Here is a 20462-nt window from a genome sequence, read left to right on the forward strand (position 1 = left end):
AAGAATCTCCATACTGCTTTCTATACTGGCTACACTATTGTACATTCCTACGAGCAATGCCCAAGGGTTCCATTTTCTCCACATCCTCACCAACACTTGTTGTCTTTCAACATTTTGGTATTAGCCATCCTAACAGTTGTGAGATGATATCTCATTATAGTTTTGATTTGCATTTCCCTGATGATCAGGGATGTTGACCTTTTTTTCTTGTGCTCATTGGCCATTTGTGTGTCTTCTTTGGAGAAACGTGTGCTGAAGTCTTTTGCCCATTTTTTAATCAGCTTGTTTGTTTTATTGTTGTTGTTGTTACTATTGTAGTTCTTTATACATTTTGGATATTAACAATATATCAGATATACGTTTGCAAATATTTTCTCCCAGTCTGTAAGTTGCCTTTTCATTCTGTTGATTGTTTCCTTTGCTGTTCAGAATTTTTTAAAGTTTGATGTAGTCCCATTTGTCTATTTTTACTTTTGTTGCCTGTGCTTTTGGTGTTGTATCCAAAAAAATCCATTGCCCAAGTCAATGTCTTAAAGCTTTTCCCCTGTTTTCTTCAAGGAGTTCTGTAGTTTCAGGTCTTGTGTTTAGGTCTTTAATCCATTTTTAATTAATCTTTGTATAAGAGGTAAGGTAAGGGTCCAACTTTATTTTTTGCATGTGAATATTCAGTTTTTCCAACATCATTTGTTGAAGAGATTTGTACTTCATTTCTTTTTATTGTCAAATAATATTTCCTTGTATGGATATGTCACATTTTATTTACCCATTCATCAGTTGAAGAACAGTTGGGTTATTTCCACATTTTAGCTATTATGAATTATGCTTCTATGAATATTTGTATGCAAGTGTGGACATATGTTTTCATTTCTTTTGATTCTGTACTAGGAGTTGAATTGCTGGGTCATATGGTAACTCTATGTTTAACTTTTTTTTGGGGGGGGGAGCTGGCCTGTAAGGGTATCTGAACCCTTGACCTTGGTGTTATCAGCAAGCATCATGCTCTCCCAAGTGAGCTATCTGGCCACCAGCCCCATGTTTAACTTTTGAGTGACTGTAAAACTGCTTTTCAAGTGGCTGCACCATTTTACATTCCCACTAGCAATGTGTGAAAGTTTTAGTTTATCCACATCCTCACCAACTCTTATTTCACTTTTTTTGTTTGCTTGTTTGTAGTCATCCTAGTGGGTGTGAAGTGGTGGTTCTGCCTTGCAATTCCTTGATGACTGATGATATTGAGCATTTTTTCAGGTGCCTATTGTCCACTCGTATATCTTTTTTAGAGATATTTCTATTCAAATCCTTTGCCCATTTTTCAGTTGGATTATTTGTCTTCTTGTAGCATTGCAAGAGTCTTTATGTGTTTTAGATAGTAGATACTTATCAGATAAATGAATTGCAAATACTTTTTCCAACTGTGCAGGTTGTCTTTTAAAACATAGAGAAGGGGGAAATATTTACAAGAAAAATGCATTTGTGCTGCATTTTGTATTTACCTATGTAGTTACCTTCACCAGTACTCTCTATTTTTTCACGTGGATTTGAATTACTTTTAGTAATCCATCCTTCTTTCCTTCCCTTCTCCACCCATCCCTCCCTCCTACCTCCCTACCTTCCTTCGTTTGGATTTGAATTACTCGTGCCCTTTCATTTCAGCCTGAAGGAATCCCTTTGGTGTTTTTTATAGAGTAGGTCTGCTGGTAATGAATTCACTTATTTTTTGTTTTCCTAGGAATGTCTTAATTTCTCCTTTGTTTTTGAAGAATAGTTCTGCTGGGTAGAGAAGTATTTGTTGACAGTCTTTTACACTCAGCGTTTTGAATATGTCATTCCACTGCCTTCTGGACTCCATGGCTTCTGATGAGCAATCCATTGTTAATCTTGTGAAGATCCATTGCAAATGATGAATCACTTTTCCCTTACCGCTTTCAAGAGTCTCCTTTTCTTTTGTCTTTCAACACTTTGACTTTAATGTTTCTAAGTTTGAATGTTTTTTTTTGTTGTTGTTGTTTTGGCAGCTGGCTAGTATAGGGCTCTGAACCCTTGACCTTGGTGTTATCAGCACCATGCTCTAAACAAGTGAGCTGACTGGCCGGCCCATAGGTGTAAATCTTACTGAGTTTATCCTATTTGGAGTTTGTTGAGCTTTTTCAATATCTAGATTAACATTAGGTCATCAGATTTGTGAATTTGTTCAGCCACTATTTTTTCAAATATTCTTTCTGCTCTTTCTTTCTCCTCTTTTCTTCTTTCCCATTGTGCCTATATTGGTATATTTGATGGTGTCCCACAGATCTTTGAAGCTCTCTTTATTCTCCATCTTTGGTTAATTTCTGTTTATCTTTTTATTTTCTTCTTTATTTATATGTTATTTTACCAGACTGGATAATCTCAACTAGCCTGTTTTCAAGTTTTCTGATTCTCTTTACATCAGCTTAAATCGACTGTTGAACTCCTTTAGTGAAATTTTAATTTCAGTTATTGTACTTTTAAATACAGAATTTATATTTGGTTCTCTTGGGGGCTTGCCCATTAGCTCAGTTGGTTAGAGCACAGCCTTATAACACAAAGGCCGTGGGTTCGGGTCACTGTAGTGCCTGTACTGCTCAGCTGCCAAAAAGAAAAAAGGAAAGACAAGAAAGAGAAAAGAAAATATTTGTTTCTCTTTTTGTAATTTCTTTTTTTATTATTGAATCATAATTGATTATACATATTTTTGGGATTCAATGTTGACATATGTTGATCAAATCAATATTACTAATATGTATATTGTTACAAATTGTACTTATTCTTTGTGCCCCTTGTCCATTCTCTCCCTGTCCCTCTCTCCCTCCCCCCTCCCCCCTCTAATTACCCTAGATTTCTTCTCTCCTTCTGAAAGAGTAATGGTTACTCTTCATTTGTTGCCTAGATGATCTGTCCAATGTGGAGTGGTGTGATCAGGTCCCCCAATATTATCATAGAACAGATGCTTCTTCTGTCACTCTGGAATGGGCTTTGTGAGAGAGACGTCCTCTTCTTTTCTTTGGTCTCTGCTGGTGACTCTCCTTGTGTCACTGCACTCCAGTGACTGGCAGACCATCTGCGTGGTGGTTGTGACATCCAGCCACTTTTGTGGCATCTGTGCTTACTGTGGTGGCTGTGATGGGCCATCCACATGGAGGTGATGTTTTTGGCATGCTCCTAGGTGCTGGCGGTGTGCCTGGTTGTGGGCAGGGTTCTGGTCCCTGGCTTCATGCCCCGGGTCCCTGGGCAGGGCTGTCCAAGATGCTGGCTGTGTGCCTGGATATGGGAGTGGGTTCCAGTCCCTGGCTCGAAGCCACAGGTTCCCTGGAGGGTCTGGAGGCACTGGTGGTGTGCCGGTGATGGAACTAATTTTTTGTCCTTTGCTTGCTTCTCAAAAGAGGGAACTTCCTGTGGTAACCAGTACTTGAACTGTGTGGGTGAGCTAAATTCCTGCTTTGCTGCTGTTTCCCTAGGGAAGGCTTTTTGTGCAGCTCAGTGTTTAATGGTTGACCTTATAGGTACTTCCGGCTCTCCAGAGACCCAGTGCACCTGGGTTGTGTAGAAACTCTGATCTGGGCCTGAGTTTTTTCATCAAACTACACCCCATGTAATTCTGCATTCCTGACCAGTCCCCTCTGAGTGCTCCTGTGCTGATGGGGGCAAGGATTGGCTGTCCTTGCTGTGTCCCAGTGTTCTCCCAGTGGGCCTGTCTCCCCCACCGCCCATACTTGAAACACTTCCCATGGGATGGGCCCTGCCCTTGTCCCTTGCAATGACTCACCGGCCTCTGAATGGCTCCCCTTTTTCAACTGTTCTGGGTCCTTGTTCCTGCCTGGGTCCACAGGAACCCTATTAGTGGTCTTGCTATCCTGGGGACCACCAAGGCCCTCTTCTCCCCTGCCACCTCCAAGCAACTCCATCCGAAGGGCACAGCTGCAGCTTCTGCTGGCTCCTGCTGGCTCCTGCTTCATGTGCTCAGCAGTTCCATCCTTAAAGCAGCCACAGCCCAAAATGCTCCGAGCAGCTTTTTCATTCTCTCATTGTGGTTTCTCCCCCTTCATGAACCCCGTAGGTCCTCCTCCTCTTCCACTGAGCTCTAACAGCCCCAGCTTGGCTGATGTTATATTTTTATAGTTGTAAATTGGTTGATTTGTTGGAGAGAGTGACTCTGGGGACTGGCTGTTCCACCATCTTGACCGGAACTCACTTGAGCTATTTTATATCAGCATTTTGTAGATGAGAACCATTTCATAATTTTTAGATACATGTTTAATCATAACAGAATTTTTCCATGTTTATTAATAGATTTAAATATATTCAGGTTTGCTATACCATGTAAAAACAAGATGTTGAAATATATACACTAATCCTATGTTTAGCAGTTAATATTTCAGTCTTTTAACTTACTTAGAAATGACTCAGACATTTAACGAGTGTCTATTACTTAATTTAGCACAACTTCAAGTTTTAAAGTTACTGAAAAAGAATTTTGAAACTGTGACAAGTTCATCTATAAACTTTTATCCCATAACAAGGTGTTAAGTCAAGGGACCCTCTCTATTGATTGACCTTGTCTAATTTCACCCTAAGTGATTGTTCACTAGTTTCCTCATTATAATTTTTGCCTTCTGACTTTTTAAATTTCTCCAAACTGGGGTAAATAGAGCAGACTGGCGTGGGGGCCTGCAATGTTGGGGGAACAGCAGGGGTCCCTCTGTCCTATCTAACCTTTGGCAGATTTAGTCTTTGTTCTAACCCCATCACTGTCTGCTTTACTTATCCCATTTTTAATGACCATCTAAATTTTTTTACCCTACATTTTCATTTCCAAAGGAATGGCTTAGGTGATACAAGGGAGAAAATTTACATATGAAAAGCACAGAGCTGAGACTTCAGGCCTAAATGCCATCATAAATCACATTTGCCCAAAAAAGGGAAGGAGGGTGTAAGTGAACACCCAGCAAGACAGGATGGCCGAAAAGCTCCTTAAACAAGGACTTGTAACGTAAATCTAAACCAATGCCTTTTCCACAGTAGAGTTTCTAGTGACTCGGTTCTCCTTCTTCCTGGTTCAGGGAAGCAGACACCCTAAAAATGGGAATTTCCCCTATAGATGGAAATTTCTTTTTCAACACTGTTTCAAAATAGCCAGGTAAACGACAGAAAGGTGTTTTTTGGAGGCTGATTTAGTCCAACAGGCAGTCTTTTTAACTTAGCTTCTGTTTCTTAGCTAAAATTGCCGAGTTAAGGATGGATGAATGAAAGGGCAAAGAAAGCCTTCTCTATGCCTGGACTCAGCACGGAAGGCTCTGAAAAGCAGCAGCACACTTTACCCACGGGCCTTCACCCAACTTTCTTTTCGCCTTCAGGGCGAGATAGCAGCCAAGCCTCAAGGTCAGAAGATTCCATTTTTCTTATCATTTAGTTTGCTAAGCATCTTATTTGCCTTTTGTAAAGAGCCTTTTAAAAGCGGCAATACTTTTTTGAGATCTTTTTAGAAAGTCTACACATCAGTAGCCATCCTTGGATAAGTCCAGTTCAGAAGCCTCATTTTCAAGTGCACTGTTGTTCATTTGGAATGCCTCACCATAGTTTTAAATAATCTTTAGTAAGATTTTGCCATATTTGTAGGCATTTGCAGCTTCTGGGGCCTAATACTTACGCACATAAGGGCAGGTGTAGATGAAAAGTGGATTACTCAGTTCTTCAGAAGTTAAGGATCCCATTTTTATGTGAAATCTGGGTGTTGACTCTGAGATCTCCTTGATCAACTTAGTCAAAATTTTTCTCCCTACCTAAGTGAGCAAGAAAAAGAAACGAAGAGTGTGAGAAATGCCGTCACCTGTCCAACACCAAAGGATGGACACAGAGACATGAGGTTCAGCAAAGCGAGACTTTAATTATGGCCTTATAAGTTTTGAGTGTCCGAAGGGCAGGCACACGGAAAAAGCATGTGGCAAGTAATTTATTCCCTAGTATGCAAGTCCCTCCCCCCACTTCCTCATTGGCTGAGTGCTACCGGGTACACAATTTTCCTGAATGACAGCTAAAATTTATTACCTCCTTGCAAGGAATTCCTTTGTCTGGGGACTCAGGACAAGCCCATGAAAAAGGCCTGCTTAAGCCCTGTGAAGGGAGAAACACCAGGCAATGAAGAAAACAATGGGGGCTAGTAACTAATTACCATCTCAAGGAGAGCTCTGTCTGTTCAGAGACCCTCTGGGAATGGGCTGGACCAGTCAAAGAACTTTTGAACTGGAACTGAATCGATTAAAACACCCTCAGGTAAGTCTTTTCTGAAAATGAATCCCTTATACTACTTTCTTAAAAGAAGATAGAGCACAAGATCGCTGTGAGTTTCTGAAAGCCAGAGTTTGTACCCCTTGCAGTAATCACTGTTTATTGCCAGATATCTGAGGCCTCTAACTGAATCCAATCCAGTTTGTTACTGGATCCATTCAAATCCTGGGCCCAGTCCAGTTTCTGTTGTGACTTTTTAACCCAGTCCAGATAAACATTTTCTCAGACAAAACTTGGATGGCTCACAACACAAATCTGTGGAGCTTTAGAATCCAAGAGAGAACTTACCCACAATCCCCAGATGCTGGAGGTTGCTGGAAGCTCTACTTCAGATCCCATCTGTTAAAAAGAAAAACTTTAGATAAGTTAAACTGAACAGAATTTAACTGAGCAAAAAACAATTCATGAATCAGGCAGCTATCAGAACCAGAATATCAGAGCAACTCCAGGGCTGCTGCATGGTCAGCTATTATAGACAGAAAAAGAAAAGCAATTTACAGAAAATGAAAGTGAGGTTCAGAAACAGCTGGATTGGGAACAGCTGAGCATTTGCCTCGTTTGAACAAGGTTTGAACACTTGGCTGACTGTGATTGGCTGAGATTCAGATATTGTTGCAAGAGTGGTTGCAGTCTGTTTGCATATCAAGTTAAGTTACAGCTCACTATGTCTGAAGAAACCTTTAGGCCAAACTTAATTTAACCCGTCATATGGGATTTGACCTAGGAGTGCCATGAGCCATGCTGAGCACTGTACTCAGACAGCTCTTCCTTTGGAGTGGTCTTGAGCAGGACAGAGTGGGGACGTGCCCCAGGGAGGCTGCTCAGAAATATTCAGACTGGATCAAAGTTGAGAGGGAGACCAGAAACTTCAGTAACTCAGGGACACATGACAAGAGGCTGATGCAACCTCTCATCAGCCTATAAGGCCTTAGTTACTTTAGATTCCCCCGTCCCATGGCCAAATATTCCTCCCCTTAGTTAAGATTTGGAAATACTCCCCTCCCAGAACAACATAGAAATTCTCCTCCTAAGATTCCGGGGGTGCGTGCATTTCTCTTGTGCAGAGATGTCCAAGCACTATTTCTGTGTGTACCTTTGCTTGTAATAAAGCCCTATTATGTTCAATTTCTCTGTCCTTCTTTTCCTTTCCTTTCAATGGTCCTGTGAAAGATTTTTCTTTCATTGGTAGACAAAGTACCTGGAACTGTCACTTGGTAACAGTCCTGTATTTCAGAGACTGCAGGAGATTCTAGATGTTGGAACAGATTTCTGGGATTCTTGGTGACAAGTGCCTCAAGATATCTGTAACAAATGCTATCCTAGTTTTGTAGGGAAGTGGGCACTTGGAGCACCGAGCAGAACTAACAGCTGACCTGTTCTGGTGTGAATCAGCTCTGCCCGTGGGCTTTTGCAGGGCCCTGTTGTCATTCAGAGTGGCAGCCTCTTTGCACTATCTCAAGCATCCGATGAGCACAGGACCATCAACAACATGAGAACAGAGCTGTGCCATTAAGGATGAAGCCCACTGCACCCTGACTCAGAGTAGCTTAAGAATAAGAAATGAATTCTCTCCTATGCTGAGTGTTTTGGTGATAAAATGGGCCTGCACTGACTGTTTCAGAGGCAAATCAAATTTCCAGATTATTTCCAGCTCTCTGCTGTCACAGACTGTCCCATCAAGAAGCTGGATTCAGCAGTTCCTGGAGTTTAATGCACACATAATGACCCCTAAAGGAGCAGAGGACTCTTTGTAACTCTCTGAGAAAAAAGCCATTTCCTGAAGCCCTTCAGCAGATCCCCCTCCTATGTTTTTGACTAGGATTAGCTAAAGCAGTTAGGCCCATTCTTGCAACTGGGTATGTGAGGTAGGGTAGGATTCCTCTGTGGTGTGTGGTGTGTGGTGGGGAGGGGGATGGATGCACGAACATAATCCACAATCTGTAAGGAAGGAAGAGGGGAGGAGTCCCCAAAAAGCCCTATAAGGGCAAAGTGAGATGCTGCTGTGGAAGATTCCTATCCCAAAGCTAATGGGATTGTTGGATTTGATTTCCATCTTATTCTCACAGCCTTTTTTAAACACCACCAAAAAGACTAGACAAGACAAAGCCCGCAAAGACCGTCAAAGGAAAAAATTACGACAAATTTAGTTAAAGATCTCAAATGGCTTTATTGAGATTCTAGGATCAGGCAAGATGTCATTCCATAAAATAGAATAGGTGTTCCAATGAGCTGAGCTGAGGAGGTTGGCTTTATAGACAGAAAAGGCTGAAGAGAGCAGAAACAAAGAACAAAACATGGATTGGTCATTTCTAAGTGACTTCAGGTAAGTTCAGGCTATCTCTTTTGTGTAAGGATTAAAGCAGAGGAGACTTCATTATTATACCTGTTGAAGATTTAAACTGGCCTGTTCAGCAAAATTGGCTATCGTCTCTCTCGCTGCTTCTCGGAAGGCCAGACCTCAGCCCGTGACTGGAGCTTGGCAAGGTGGCTCCGTTTTGGTTTTCACTCTGGTCTTTTGGGACCTAGAGCAGGAACTTAGTCCAAAACAATGGCCTCCCATGGTTTTTATTTAATATTAGTCACATAGATCTCTAGAGATGCAGCTTTTTATGTTTAAAAGTAACCTTTATAGTTTATAATTACAATATAAAATATATTCATTGGAGAAGGTCTAGAAATTACAGAAAAGTGCACAGAAGAAATTAAAACTCATTTGTAATTGTACCAACCAGGGGTAATAATTTTGGTGTAAATTCTAACAGTCATATCTGCCTATTGATCATCTTTCTACCTAAACACAATTGGGGTAATATATGTAGCCATATGCCACCAATATTTTTCCCTGCTATTATATACTTTTCTAAAACATTAGAAAACTGCCCGCATAGCATTCCATCATATGAGTGTCCCATTAAGCATTTTTAATACATTGTCCAGTCTTAGAGGGGACAGTGTCATCCTGGAACTTTGCACCGACTGATGTCAAACTTCATTATGCTGCAGATCAGGCATTATAAAATTAATAAATTCAAAGTTTGGGAAAATAGGGAAAAACTAATGACCTCTGAGCCCAGTACCCTAATTCATTTTTATTTTTGTTGATTTCCCACTAGTCTTTGTCCAAATGCATAAATATTCTCACATGATTACAATCTTAATGTCCATTTGCATCTTATTATATCATAAACATTTGTAACCTGACTAATGCTTTTCATAATTTTTAATGACTGGGTAATATTCCTCTCAGTGGATGCATAATGATTTAATTTGTCATTATCTTATTGTTGCTATTTTTTGCGATTATGAATAATTTTGCAATGAACATTTTTATGATTACAGCTTTGTCCCTCATTTCTATATTTCCTTAGATAAAGTCTTACAAGGGGGTAAGAGGGTCTGCTCACACTCTAGCAGTAATGTAAATATGAATTGCTTACCTTAGTTTTTGAGAGTGGATTTACATTGGTTCTGTTATTGAGTATTTTTTAAATGGAATTTCATTCTTATTGCTAGGAAACACGTTCAGTTGGATAGTAGCACAATTTAGACAAGAAATAGACAGATTTTATTTTAAGTGAGACAGTGCTTGATTTTTGCAGAGGTAATTTTGAGTAGATGCTCCTTCCATACCTCATCTGTGTGCAGCTGCAGGCGCTCTGGAGGACTGGGAAGCATTCGTAAAAACTAATTAACAACATACGTGGCAAGCCTCTTCACATTAGTGGATTTTCATGGATATGTAAGTTTTTAAAGACCAGTATCTATTGCATGTGTTTATTAGATTACACGTGATAATAAGGAAATGCAAGAAGTAAATGGGAGGACCGTGAAATTCTTCTGTTTCTGGTGTCTCTACTTAGTTTAGATTCAGTACAGCACTTAGTTCATGGTGCATGGTGGCAGGGAGATAAAAGCTAAGAGTCTAACAATTTTTTTCCAGTAAGGGTTCAAACAAGAGTGGAGGGCACGTCCACAGAGGACCTGGAGTGGCACATGACCGTTAGTTCCACGCTGCTTCACAATAGCGACTGTGAAAGAGCAAAAACTGTTCACATTTATAATTACAGAGTTCCCAAAAATACGAAATAAGTAAAAGCAAACAGCAATATTTAAAACCTTAATATCAATGATCACCTGCTGTGGAGACTGATGAAATACATTCTCCATTACTCCACACAGTCATGTCTAATTTATTAGCAGGGAGTTACAAGTACTCACTGTGACTGTCATTACACTGAAGACTTTACGACCCACTGTAAATATTTATAAGAAATATATCCTGAGTGACTGATTTCGTTTTCTTTCTCATCATTTACCTCCTCTCCACACCTAAAAAAGCCAGACTGGGAAGAAAGAAAACTAGATGTGAAATCCTATTTAATTTGTCTTATATTTATTCCTCAAAACATTGGTTCCTTTGAAATAAAACATATTTTTTACAATTATAGTTTTTTTGACTGTTCTTTTAAATCTCTTCTTGAAATGAACAAGCTACACCTGACGCCATTCTTACCCTCGTCACGTGTACGGAGAGTCACTGCGTGGCTCTCAAAGGCCAGCAGAACCTTTACCTCCGCCCAGATGCCAGGGGTCAAAGTTCAGAAGGAGCACTTTCTGGACGCTGGCCCACACACATCTTCTTTTCAGAGTTGGCAGCCCTAGCGCAAGAAGTGGGTCCCTGTTGCCAAGCTAAACAATGTGAAGACCCTACCTGGCCAAGGCTGAGCACCCTGCCAGGTTTGTGAGTGCCAGGGCCAAGCAGGCCTCTCCTGACAGCCTGTGCACAGAGGCCAACCCTGTTTCCCTCCCCGTGTGGCTGGAGTCCTTCACTGCCCCTTGACGCTGGGCTGGCCTTGCCTCTTGCTTTGGCGAAATGGTAGTAGGTGGGTCCCAATCACAGGCCTCAGGTATTGTATTAGTCCATCTGTGTTGCTATATCAGAAATATCTGGGACTGGGTAATGTATAAAGAACAGTGGTTTATTTGGCTTATGATTCTGGGACAGCTGCATCTGACATGGGCCTCAGGCTGCTTCTACTCATGGTGGAAAGTGGCAGGCAGCCAGCAGGTACAAGCAGATCACATGGTGAGAGGAAGCAAGAGAGAGAGAGGAGGTGCCAGGGTCTTTTAAACAACCAGCTCTCGTGGGAACTAGTCAAGCAAGAACTCACTCATTACTCCCCCACCCCAGGGAGAGCATTAATTCATCCATGAGGCATCTGCCCCCATGACTCAATCAGTTTCCAACACTGCCACATTGGGGATCAAATTTCCACATGAGTTTTGGGGAGACAACACATCCAAACTCCATCAGGTATGTTGCATTTCTCGACTTGGCTCTTGTGCTCTGGGCGTCTGACAGAAGAATATGGCCCAGGTCACCAGTGTCCCTTCATCTGAAAACCCAGAGTGAAGTAGAGAGTTGCTCATTATGGCCACTGCAGCAGGGCCTGAGCAGACCTAAACAACCTTCAGGCTAAAGGCTTGGGCCCAGAGTCTAGCATGGCCCATCTCACTTGCAGTTGAATTGAGCATGAAAATTCCTTGAGGTTAGTTTTGTATTTTTACAAGATAATTCTGTACATGGCATTATTGAGGCAATGGCTGACTAACGGACTAGCAATTGTTTGGTTGTGGATCCTGGAGACAGCAGGCCATTCAAGCTTGGGCTTGGGTGGCCATTTGGGGGCCCTATAAGCTAGTGAACAAGCAGAGAGAACTGCAGGTATCACCTGCTCGTTTTCTCACTTGTTTTGGGGGGACCAATTTTTAAGTGGTCTAGGGAGAAGTAGCTGGCTCCTAGTCAAGTACGTTGCATGTATTTTTTCCCAATATCTTGTGACATTATTTTTTGCAGCCTGGAATTTTGTAATAAGGAAGACCCATATGTTGATTAAAATGTGTTGATAAGTTTGGGGAGAGACTGTCTAGTGACAGAATGAAAAGTGGCACTGGATCTAAATGTTCATAGTAAATTCAAATTGGCATCCTTACTATGTTGTCACTAGATAAAATGAGAACTCAGGGAGAGCTCTTCAACTTGAGCATTGAAGCATTGTTAAATGCTCAGAGAATATTGTCAAAAATGCAGAGTGTGTCCCTGACTGCAGGTGTAGAAATGGACTTTCTGGAAGTTCATGACAATGGAAGAGAGTCTGCATTGACCAGTGGGCCTGTCGGTTTAATTGAAAGTAAACAAGCTAGATGAAATCCCAAAGTCTTCTTGATGTGTGGAAGAGGTTCTTTCATAAAACAGTTTCTACCGTTCTGCTGGTGAACCACTCAGTGTATTTCTATTTTCTATGAAATGCCAAACAGTGAAATCTGTGTGATGGTATGTAAGAATTTGGATGTTCTTAGAGGCTGGTTCAATAGGATAATCAAGAGAAACAAGAATGTGTGGAATTTGGGACAGTAGGATCCTCTTAGCTGTAAGTATAAGAAAATCAAACTACACTTCTTTAAGTGATAACGTGAACTTATTAACTCAGGTAATTGAAAAGTGTCACCTCTCCCCCATGGTGATGGAGATGGAAAGGATTACTCAAAGCCCATTTCTTCTGAGCAGTGAGAAACCCCAAAGGGGTTAATTTCCTGGAACCCTTGAGAGAGGCATTCCTCCTCAGGAAATTAACCACCAAAGGAGAGTTTTCTCCCCGTATTTATTCTCCAAGCAGGAAAGTTACAGAAAAGGAATATAGGTGGAGTTATGGCTAAGTATAGTTTAACAATAGAGGCTGGTAACATCAGTGAAACGACAAAGTGACATTCCATACTGTAATTAGTAAAAAGTTAAGTCGACCCACCAACAAATGCTTGTTCTTAGCAAACACCTTCCTTCCCTACAGCAATTTTCCCAGTATGTTTACAGAACAATCAAGTAACTTTCTTAACATATCAATCAGGTTAATCTGCATCAAGGGCATCTGTCCTTCAGCCAGCAGTTTTGCTGTGTTACAATTCTTCACGCACAACAGAGACTTTAGCCTGGGGAAAGTTCCATGTCCTTTGCAAGATCAACGTTTCCATACATAATTTTATACCTGAAACTACAGGGCTTTGGAAGCTAGGCCCTGTGAAATACATTTGCTTTATAAATGTTAGTATACTCCACAGAAAACTCCAGAAAAAGTCAGGCTTGCAGAAGCACTGGGCCTGGTGGGTTGGCACAAGCTAAGGCTGGCTGTCCTGGGTGGATGTGGCAGTTGGCAGCAACTAGGGCCACAAAGAGCTTTAGCCAGGAGTGGTGGGGGAGACAGCACACCTCTGCAGTAGCTGCCACCAAAGACAAAACTCCTTCTGAGAAGTTTCTAAAAACTGCTTTCATCTCACTTGCCCAGATTAGGTCATGTGTCCACCTTTGATCTGGTCCTTGTGGCTGAAGGACAGTGAACACCATACTGAGTCCACCGTATTTAAAGCATCAGGCCCATGTGGTCACTGGGGCCATGGGAGTCCTCTGCCCAGCAAGGGCTCACCATCTGCTGGTGACAGTTTCAGACTGACAAATGATTACACACAGTGAGACAAGAGCTAGGACCCTTGAGTGGAAGGGGGCGGCCACTCAGGCAGATGGGGACATCCTCAGAAGACTCCCAGCAGGAGGTGCTGGCCTAGATCTAAAGAATGAATAGGAGTTTATCAGACAAAGGAGACGGAGGGGAGGAAAGAACTTGGGGTAGAAAGAATATCACATTATAAAAAGCAATTTTGTTGGGAAACCTGAAGTAACAACTGGTATATTGCCAAAAGCCAGGCTCTTGGTCTCATATAAAAATCGTCAAGGTAAGCAGAAGAAGTATAAGGAAAAATTTAAATGCTGGCAAAGAGAACTTCCTGGCCAGATGTGGGTGATTTCCCAATGATTATCCAACTGTTGGGCTGAGGAATCACAGAGTGTTCCTCTAGTGGCAATATTATGCCCTTTAAAGGAACACAGGAAGTTAAAGTTATTTGTTAGGATTTTTGTCCTTCTAGAACAGGACTCTCTCTCTTCAGTTTTCTCTCCAACATTCTTAGCTTTATACTAAGTACAAACGATGCTTACTGAATTCTGTTCACAGATGAGAGGTACATGGGCTTTTAAAAATAACCCTCCCCAAGGACTTCGAGAATCTCAACCTACACAGCTGGATGTGTCATGACATTACAGAGATTGTGTCTTTCTGGTGATCAAACAAACAAACCAAAAACAAACAAACAAAACCCCCAAAACCAAAACCAAAAAAACAAAACATGAAACAAATGAAAAACAAAATAAAAAATTGAAAAGCCCCTGTGGGGAAAATAGAATAATTTAGTAAGGCTCCCTCGGCTCAGGTCTGGCTGGGGGTCAAGCAGCACATTCCTTGTAAACAAGTCGTGTGTGGGTGGAGATAGTGCGCATGTGCACCCACGTATCTTTCTAGTTAACTGCTTTTGTGTGTTCTGCAGCTTGTGAAGCAGGGTGGTGCAGAAAGCGCACTTCTAACAATAGAGCATGTTTACTCTGCTGGCAGCTGCTCAGTTTCAGTTTTTCTTTGGACTTTGCTGGTAGCAGTTGAGTTTCTGAGTTTCTCTGTGCCCTGCTTAGCCCATAGTGTTGTGTGCTGAATAAAGACTCTTCCTACTTCATCCAAGGCTCCAAGGGCCGCTTTGTCTGGTTACCTAGCTCAGAGACCTGCCTGTGAGCTCCAGACCCAGCCCTAGCTCCACAATAGGCCCAGTCGGCAGGATTACTGGCAAGTAAAAGAGCCCAACAACTAGCATGGTCACCTAGCTCGACAGTCCCCAAATCCGCATAGCAAGTTCCCAGACTCCGATTGCTCCCTTTGCCACCTGAGGGGGCGCGGGAGCTGGTGTGGCGAGGGTCTGGCCCTGCAGCACCTCCTGGTTCAGGGCCATGCTTTGTGTTGTCTGGACACCCGGGTCTGATGCTGCGAACCTGACAGCCTCCCACTGGGCCTGGGACCCCGCCGGGCTTCCCCTGCTCTTCCAGTCCCTCTCTTTTCATAAGTAAGATCGGAAACTCGGTGCACATTTAGGACTCTTGTCTAATGTTCATGCGTCTTGGTGGGTGTGTCTACCTAAGCGTGGGCTTTGGGAAGGGAAGATCTGGGTTCAACAGCTGGTGTCACCGCTTATCACACAAGTGGTGTCAGAAACTCCACTCAGCTTTGCTGAGCCTCAGCAGTCTGCATCTGTGAAAATGGCAACAACGTTAACACCTCCCAGCTATCCTGGATCAAATAAGGTAATACACGAACGTGTTCTGTAATCCTTGCAGTTTTAAAATAACTAAAATTTAACTTTTTGTAATCGTGTCTTGCCCTCTCAGTGTCTCACCCAGGTAAGTTTTGCCTCTGCTAAGGACACACAGTCCTCTAGGCCTGACCCTCAGTGGTGTTTAACATGCGCTTTGGCACAGAGATGACATGAAATAAGAGTTTGCTGATGTCGTGAGCAGTAGATAAAGAGATGTGCCACCCAGACCCCCTTCAAGAGAGGACTTGCTGCCCAGCTGCAGGGGTGGCCAGCAGCCTCCTCCAGCTTCGGCTCTCTTGGGGTCGGTCTTGGCATTTCCTGGCAGACCTCACATCTTCCCCGGGGCAGCTTGCTTCTGGTGACCAAGCCAGGCAGGGTGCAAGGGCTGAGCCTGCTGGCCTGCCTGGCAGCTCTGCTTCTCCCACTTCCTTCCCACCCCCAGCCCCACTCTCGGCAGGTCTGACCCCCAGGGGGCTTCTACATAACATCCTGCACAGTGAACTCCTCTCAGAGTGCGTCTCAGAGAACCCAACCTGTGACATGAGATGTCCAAGTGGATTTCACCCTCAGGAGCCATCACAGACATGATGACTCCACGTATTTTCTCCGTGCACTTGAACTGAGGGTCATCTCTGTTGTCACTGCTCAAGACATAAAACAAAATAAACGGCTGGGTTTGTTGCATGGTTACTCTGGCCTTTCACTGGGAGAGGAGCAGTTCATGTGGAATTCAGTGGCTAATAGAAAGCCATGTTACCGTGTGTGAAAAGTAAAGTTATTAGGACACTATTTGGGAGACAGAAAGTATCCAATGACAGGGACACTTCAAGAGCTTAGCCTATGTTCTCATAGCTCTGTTGACCTTGCTTCAGTTGTTTTCCTGAGAGAAACAGATAATTCCTACTCTACTGAAACTGTTTCAGAATAGAAAGATAATTGAAATCTCTCCTTCTTTTTTTTAAACCAAAGTGAGGGTAACCTAAATAACAAAATCTAATAACGAGTATAAAAGCAAGAAAACTGTCATCAAATCCAGCAGCATTTTAGAATAATGCCTGCTGGCCACCAGGGCTCCTTGGAACAGCAGTGTTGTGCCAGGTGAAGCGCTAGCTCTCCAGCCAGGCTGCCAGGTGCAAGTCCCAGCTCTGCCGCTTTCCAGCCTCGGGAACTTGTGTTTTCTGAATAACCTCCTTTGTGAGATGGGAATGATAATAGTACCCACCTCCTAGGGTTTTTGTAAATATTAAGAGAGGAAATTCATGCTCAGCACTCACTACAGCACTTGCACACGGGGCTTAGAAATGTGCAACCGCAGCCAGTGTGAGGCAGCCTGCCACGCGGCCCAGGCAACCACCTTTATTAGAAGTCTCCACTTTGAGCAACTGTTAGGAAACCAGGACCTTTTGCCGACCTTGAATATGAGCAACAAATAGGGGAATGCTTGAATCTGTTCTCAGCATAAGACTGTCTTCACAGAGTTCTGTCCTGTGGCTCTCAGCATGGCACTAGGCCTCCCTGTGGTGTAAGTCCACCCATATTGTGCTTGCATTTGTTGGAAAGGTGGTCTAATCGAGCCCAAAGAAAGCCCAGTAGTCAAGCCGCCCCATGCATTGCCCTGGGCCACTTACGTATCTGCCCATCACTTGTAAAATAAAGATCCTTTGTGGGTCGAAGGTCAGTGTTTTAGGTATCAGGGAAATGGGAGGTCCAGAAAGAAGTGTCAAAAGCCAGACTCTTGGCCAGAGTATACGCTCTCTTCCCTTTTTGCTTTAGTAGCAAAAGCACGTTATATTTACAGACCGGGCACAGCAGAGGCAGTTCTTGAGGAGGAGTTTAAGTCATGGGACATGAGCAGGGGGTGGCAGAGGCGGCGCGGCTCGGGCAGGGTTGCGGCATGAAGGTGGGGCGGCGGCTGCAGCATCCGTGCAGCTCGGGGAGGCCACCGGGGAGGCCCGGCACAGCCGTGGACACGGGAGCCCAGGCCGGGCCCAGGAGAGCCCCGGTAAACAGCCACACGCTAGTTCCTAGAAATCGCCTGGAAACGAATGCAAAACCACGCTGACCCTGCATATGGAGGGAGGCGACAGCCAGCTCGTCCATGCTTTTCTTAAATAATCGCATAACTTGTTGACATCTCTGAGATAGAACTGGACATAAATACAGAGCAAGTGATTGCACTTCAGCAAATGCTTCTGATGATTGGTATTAATGGTGAAGATGAGGACAGAAGTTCTCTCTCCCCATGTGCCATGAGTCTAGAGGGCAAGAGGATTTTGGAATATAAATCATGGAGAAATTGTGAGGACAAACGAGTGAAGTGTCTTCCTCTTGAACTTACTAGATTTAAATCGCCTGTTTCTTCATACTTTGCTCATGCGGAACTTATAAACCTGTCTGTTAGTCAGACTTCATGCCATTTCAGATAATGCAGAAGTCAGGGGGAAAGATTTATTAAGGGAAAATGTCATGCTGCTTTCCACAATTTTCACATGTACATGCAACTAAGCTTACAAATTAAAGGGAGTGACTAATTTATATGTGATTATGCACAAGGTGACAGACCACTGTTGTTGCAGTCATAGCAAACATTAAGGTTGCCCCTACCTGCGTCTCTTCAGAAAACATGGGTCCGTATAGTTTTCAGAAATCTGAGCTCGGTTGAAGCAAATGTAGCCTTAGGAATGTGAAAACTGGGAGACTAGCCAGGATTCTGTAAGTCATGAATTGGGGACACTTTTGAGAGTCAACTCAGGTGCTAGGACAACAGGCATAAAAAGTGAAGCTGTCCTGGGCACACGGAGATGAATGTCACTCTATTAAAAGGAACGTTAAAGAATAGCAGCTGAAAGGAGGAACTGGAGAGGGTGAAAACTTGGAGCCTGCACGTGGGAGGGAGAGGATTCCCGGCATCAGGAGCACGTATCAGATGGGGCAGGTCAAGCCATTCCTCAGACGTGTTGTGTTCAGCCCTCCCTTTCTTAGGCTGTGCTTGCTTTTTCTGTGCTGTTGTATTTCTTTGGTAGACTGTTAACTTCTCTGGATTGTGAATTAAAAAACTCTTTTACATTAGATTTGCTGCCAGGAAGAGTAGGCATTTATCTAAAGCAATGAATTCCTCATTTTACCTGCATTTCTTGGACCTCAATGTCAAAAACAAGTCTTCACCACGTGAAGACATGGGCATTGCCACGGAGGTGTTTCTGACTCTGGGTTTCATCAGCCTCTTGGAGAACATCCTGGTCATAGGTGCCATCATGAACAGCAAGAGCTTGCATTCTCCTGTGTACTTCGTGTGCAGCTGAGCGGTGGCTGACATGTTGGTGAGCATGTCCAATGCCTGGGTGACTGTCACCATATACTTAAAAAGTAACAAGCACCTGGTGATGGCAGACGCTTTTGTGCATCACATTGACAACGTGTTTGGCTCCATGATCTGCATTTCTGTCGTCGCCTCGATGTGCAGTCTGCTGGCCTTTGCAGTGGATAGGTATGTCACCATCTTCTGTGCCCTGTGCTACCACCACATAATGATGGCCAGGCACTCTGGGGTGATCATGGTGTGCATCTGGGTGTTTTGCACAGGCTGTGGCATTGTTTTCATTATTTACTATGAATCCACTTACATCTCCATGTTCCTCACTATGCTGTTCCTCGCGCTGTCTCTGCATACACACATGTTCCTCCTGGCACGGACCGATGTCAGGCAGATGGCAGTTCTGCCCGGGTACAGCGCCATGCGGCAGAATAACAGCACGTGGGGGGCTGTCACCCGCGCCATGCTGCTGGGCGTCTTCAACCTGTGCTGGGCTCCTTTCTTCCTCCATCTCATGCTGATGATTTTGTGCCCTCAGAACCTCTACTGCTCTTGCTTCATGTCCCACTTCAATATGTACCTTGTGCTTATCATGTGTAACTCTGTGATTGACCCTCTGATGTCTGATTGACCCTTCTGCAGCCAAGAAATGCGGAAGACCTTGAAAGAGACTATTCGCTGCCATGTGTGCCCCCACAGTGATTAGGCTCAGAGATCTCCTCTCTGCTGGAGATCAGCTCCGCAGGATTCCTTGGACCTGTACCAGGTGAGGTGGCATCAGCGAGGAAAGAAAGAGACGGACCACAGATGTCTAGTGCAAGTGTGGACAACAACCACAAAAATCTTGCTTTATTTATATTTTTTACTTTACCTTTTACATGATGATTTATCTTTTATTCAAAACATTTATCATTTCATCTCTATAGAAAAAGAAAAATCAAAATGTTCCAAAGCACTCATGCTGTGACAAAAGCACCCTCTCATGCATCAATAATTCCTCTGGCTTGTGGCTAAGAAACTATACAACAGCATCATGCTTGGCATTAAAACGTCAGACTTTGGGTCTGAATCACAATTCTTAACCTTTTAAACTTACACATAAACTTATATTCTAAATTCCTATTAAATCTTACTTATACTTATATTTAACAATTTAATGTTTTATATTAATTATTTTAATTCTTAACCAAAATCACAATATCTGTAATGTGATTTTATATAATGAAAATTAATTATGATCTATTATATTTTGTACTACTATTAAAAGCAATTACACTTTAAACTAATCTAGACAAAATCTATTAATATCAAAACCTTTTTGTATATCTCTACTATTTTACCTATTTATCTTTATAGTAAAACTTTCTATTTCCTTGTCAATTGACTCTTGGAACAGTACAAGGAACAAAGTGAAAAATTAAATGATCCTACTCAAGCTAACAAAAACACACTATATCATTCTTATTATTACTAAGGAAAGAACATGTTCTTGGTAAATCAAGTGAAACTATGGGAGTGGCGAGAAACAAAGAAATCTGTAACTGGTTGGTGATCAATTAGTTATAAACATTACTGCACTCGGACCCACCGTGTCCCTGAGGGA

The 20462-nt window shown here is 42.8% G+C and overlaps 1 pseudogene; it reads left to right on the plus strand.

The window, feature by feature from the left end:
* The first annotated feature begins 18623 nt into the window (after positions 1-18623).
* Positions 18624-19565, plus strand: LOC134391867 (melanocortin receptor 5-like; annotated as a pseudogene).
* The last annotated feature ends 897 nt before the right edge of the window (positions 19566-20462 follow it).

Source organism: Cynocephalus volans, chromosome 12, assembly GCF_027409185.1.
Source record: "Cynocephalus volans isolate mCynVol1 chromosome 12, mCynVol1.pri, whole genome shotgun sequence".
NCBI classification, from domain to species: Eukaryota; Metazoa; Chordata; class Mammalia; order Dermoptera; family Cynocephalidae; genus Cynocephalus; species Cynocephalus volans.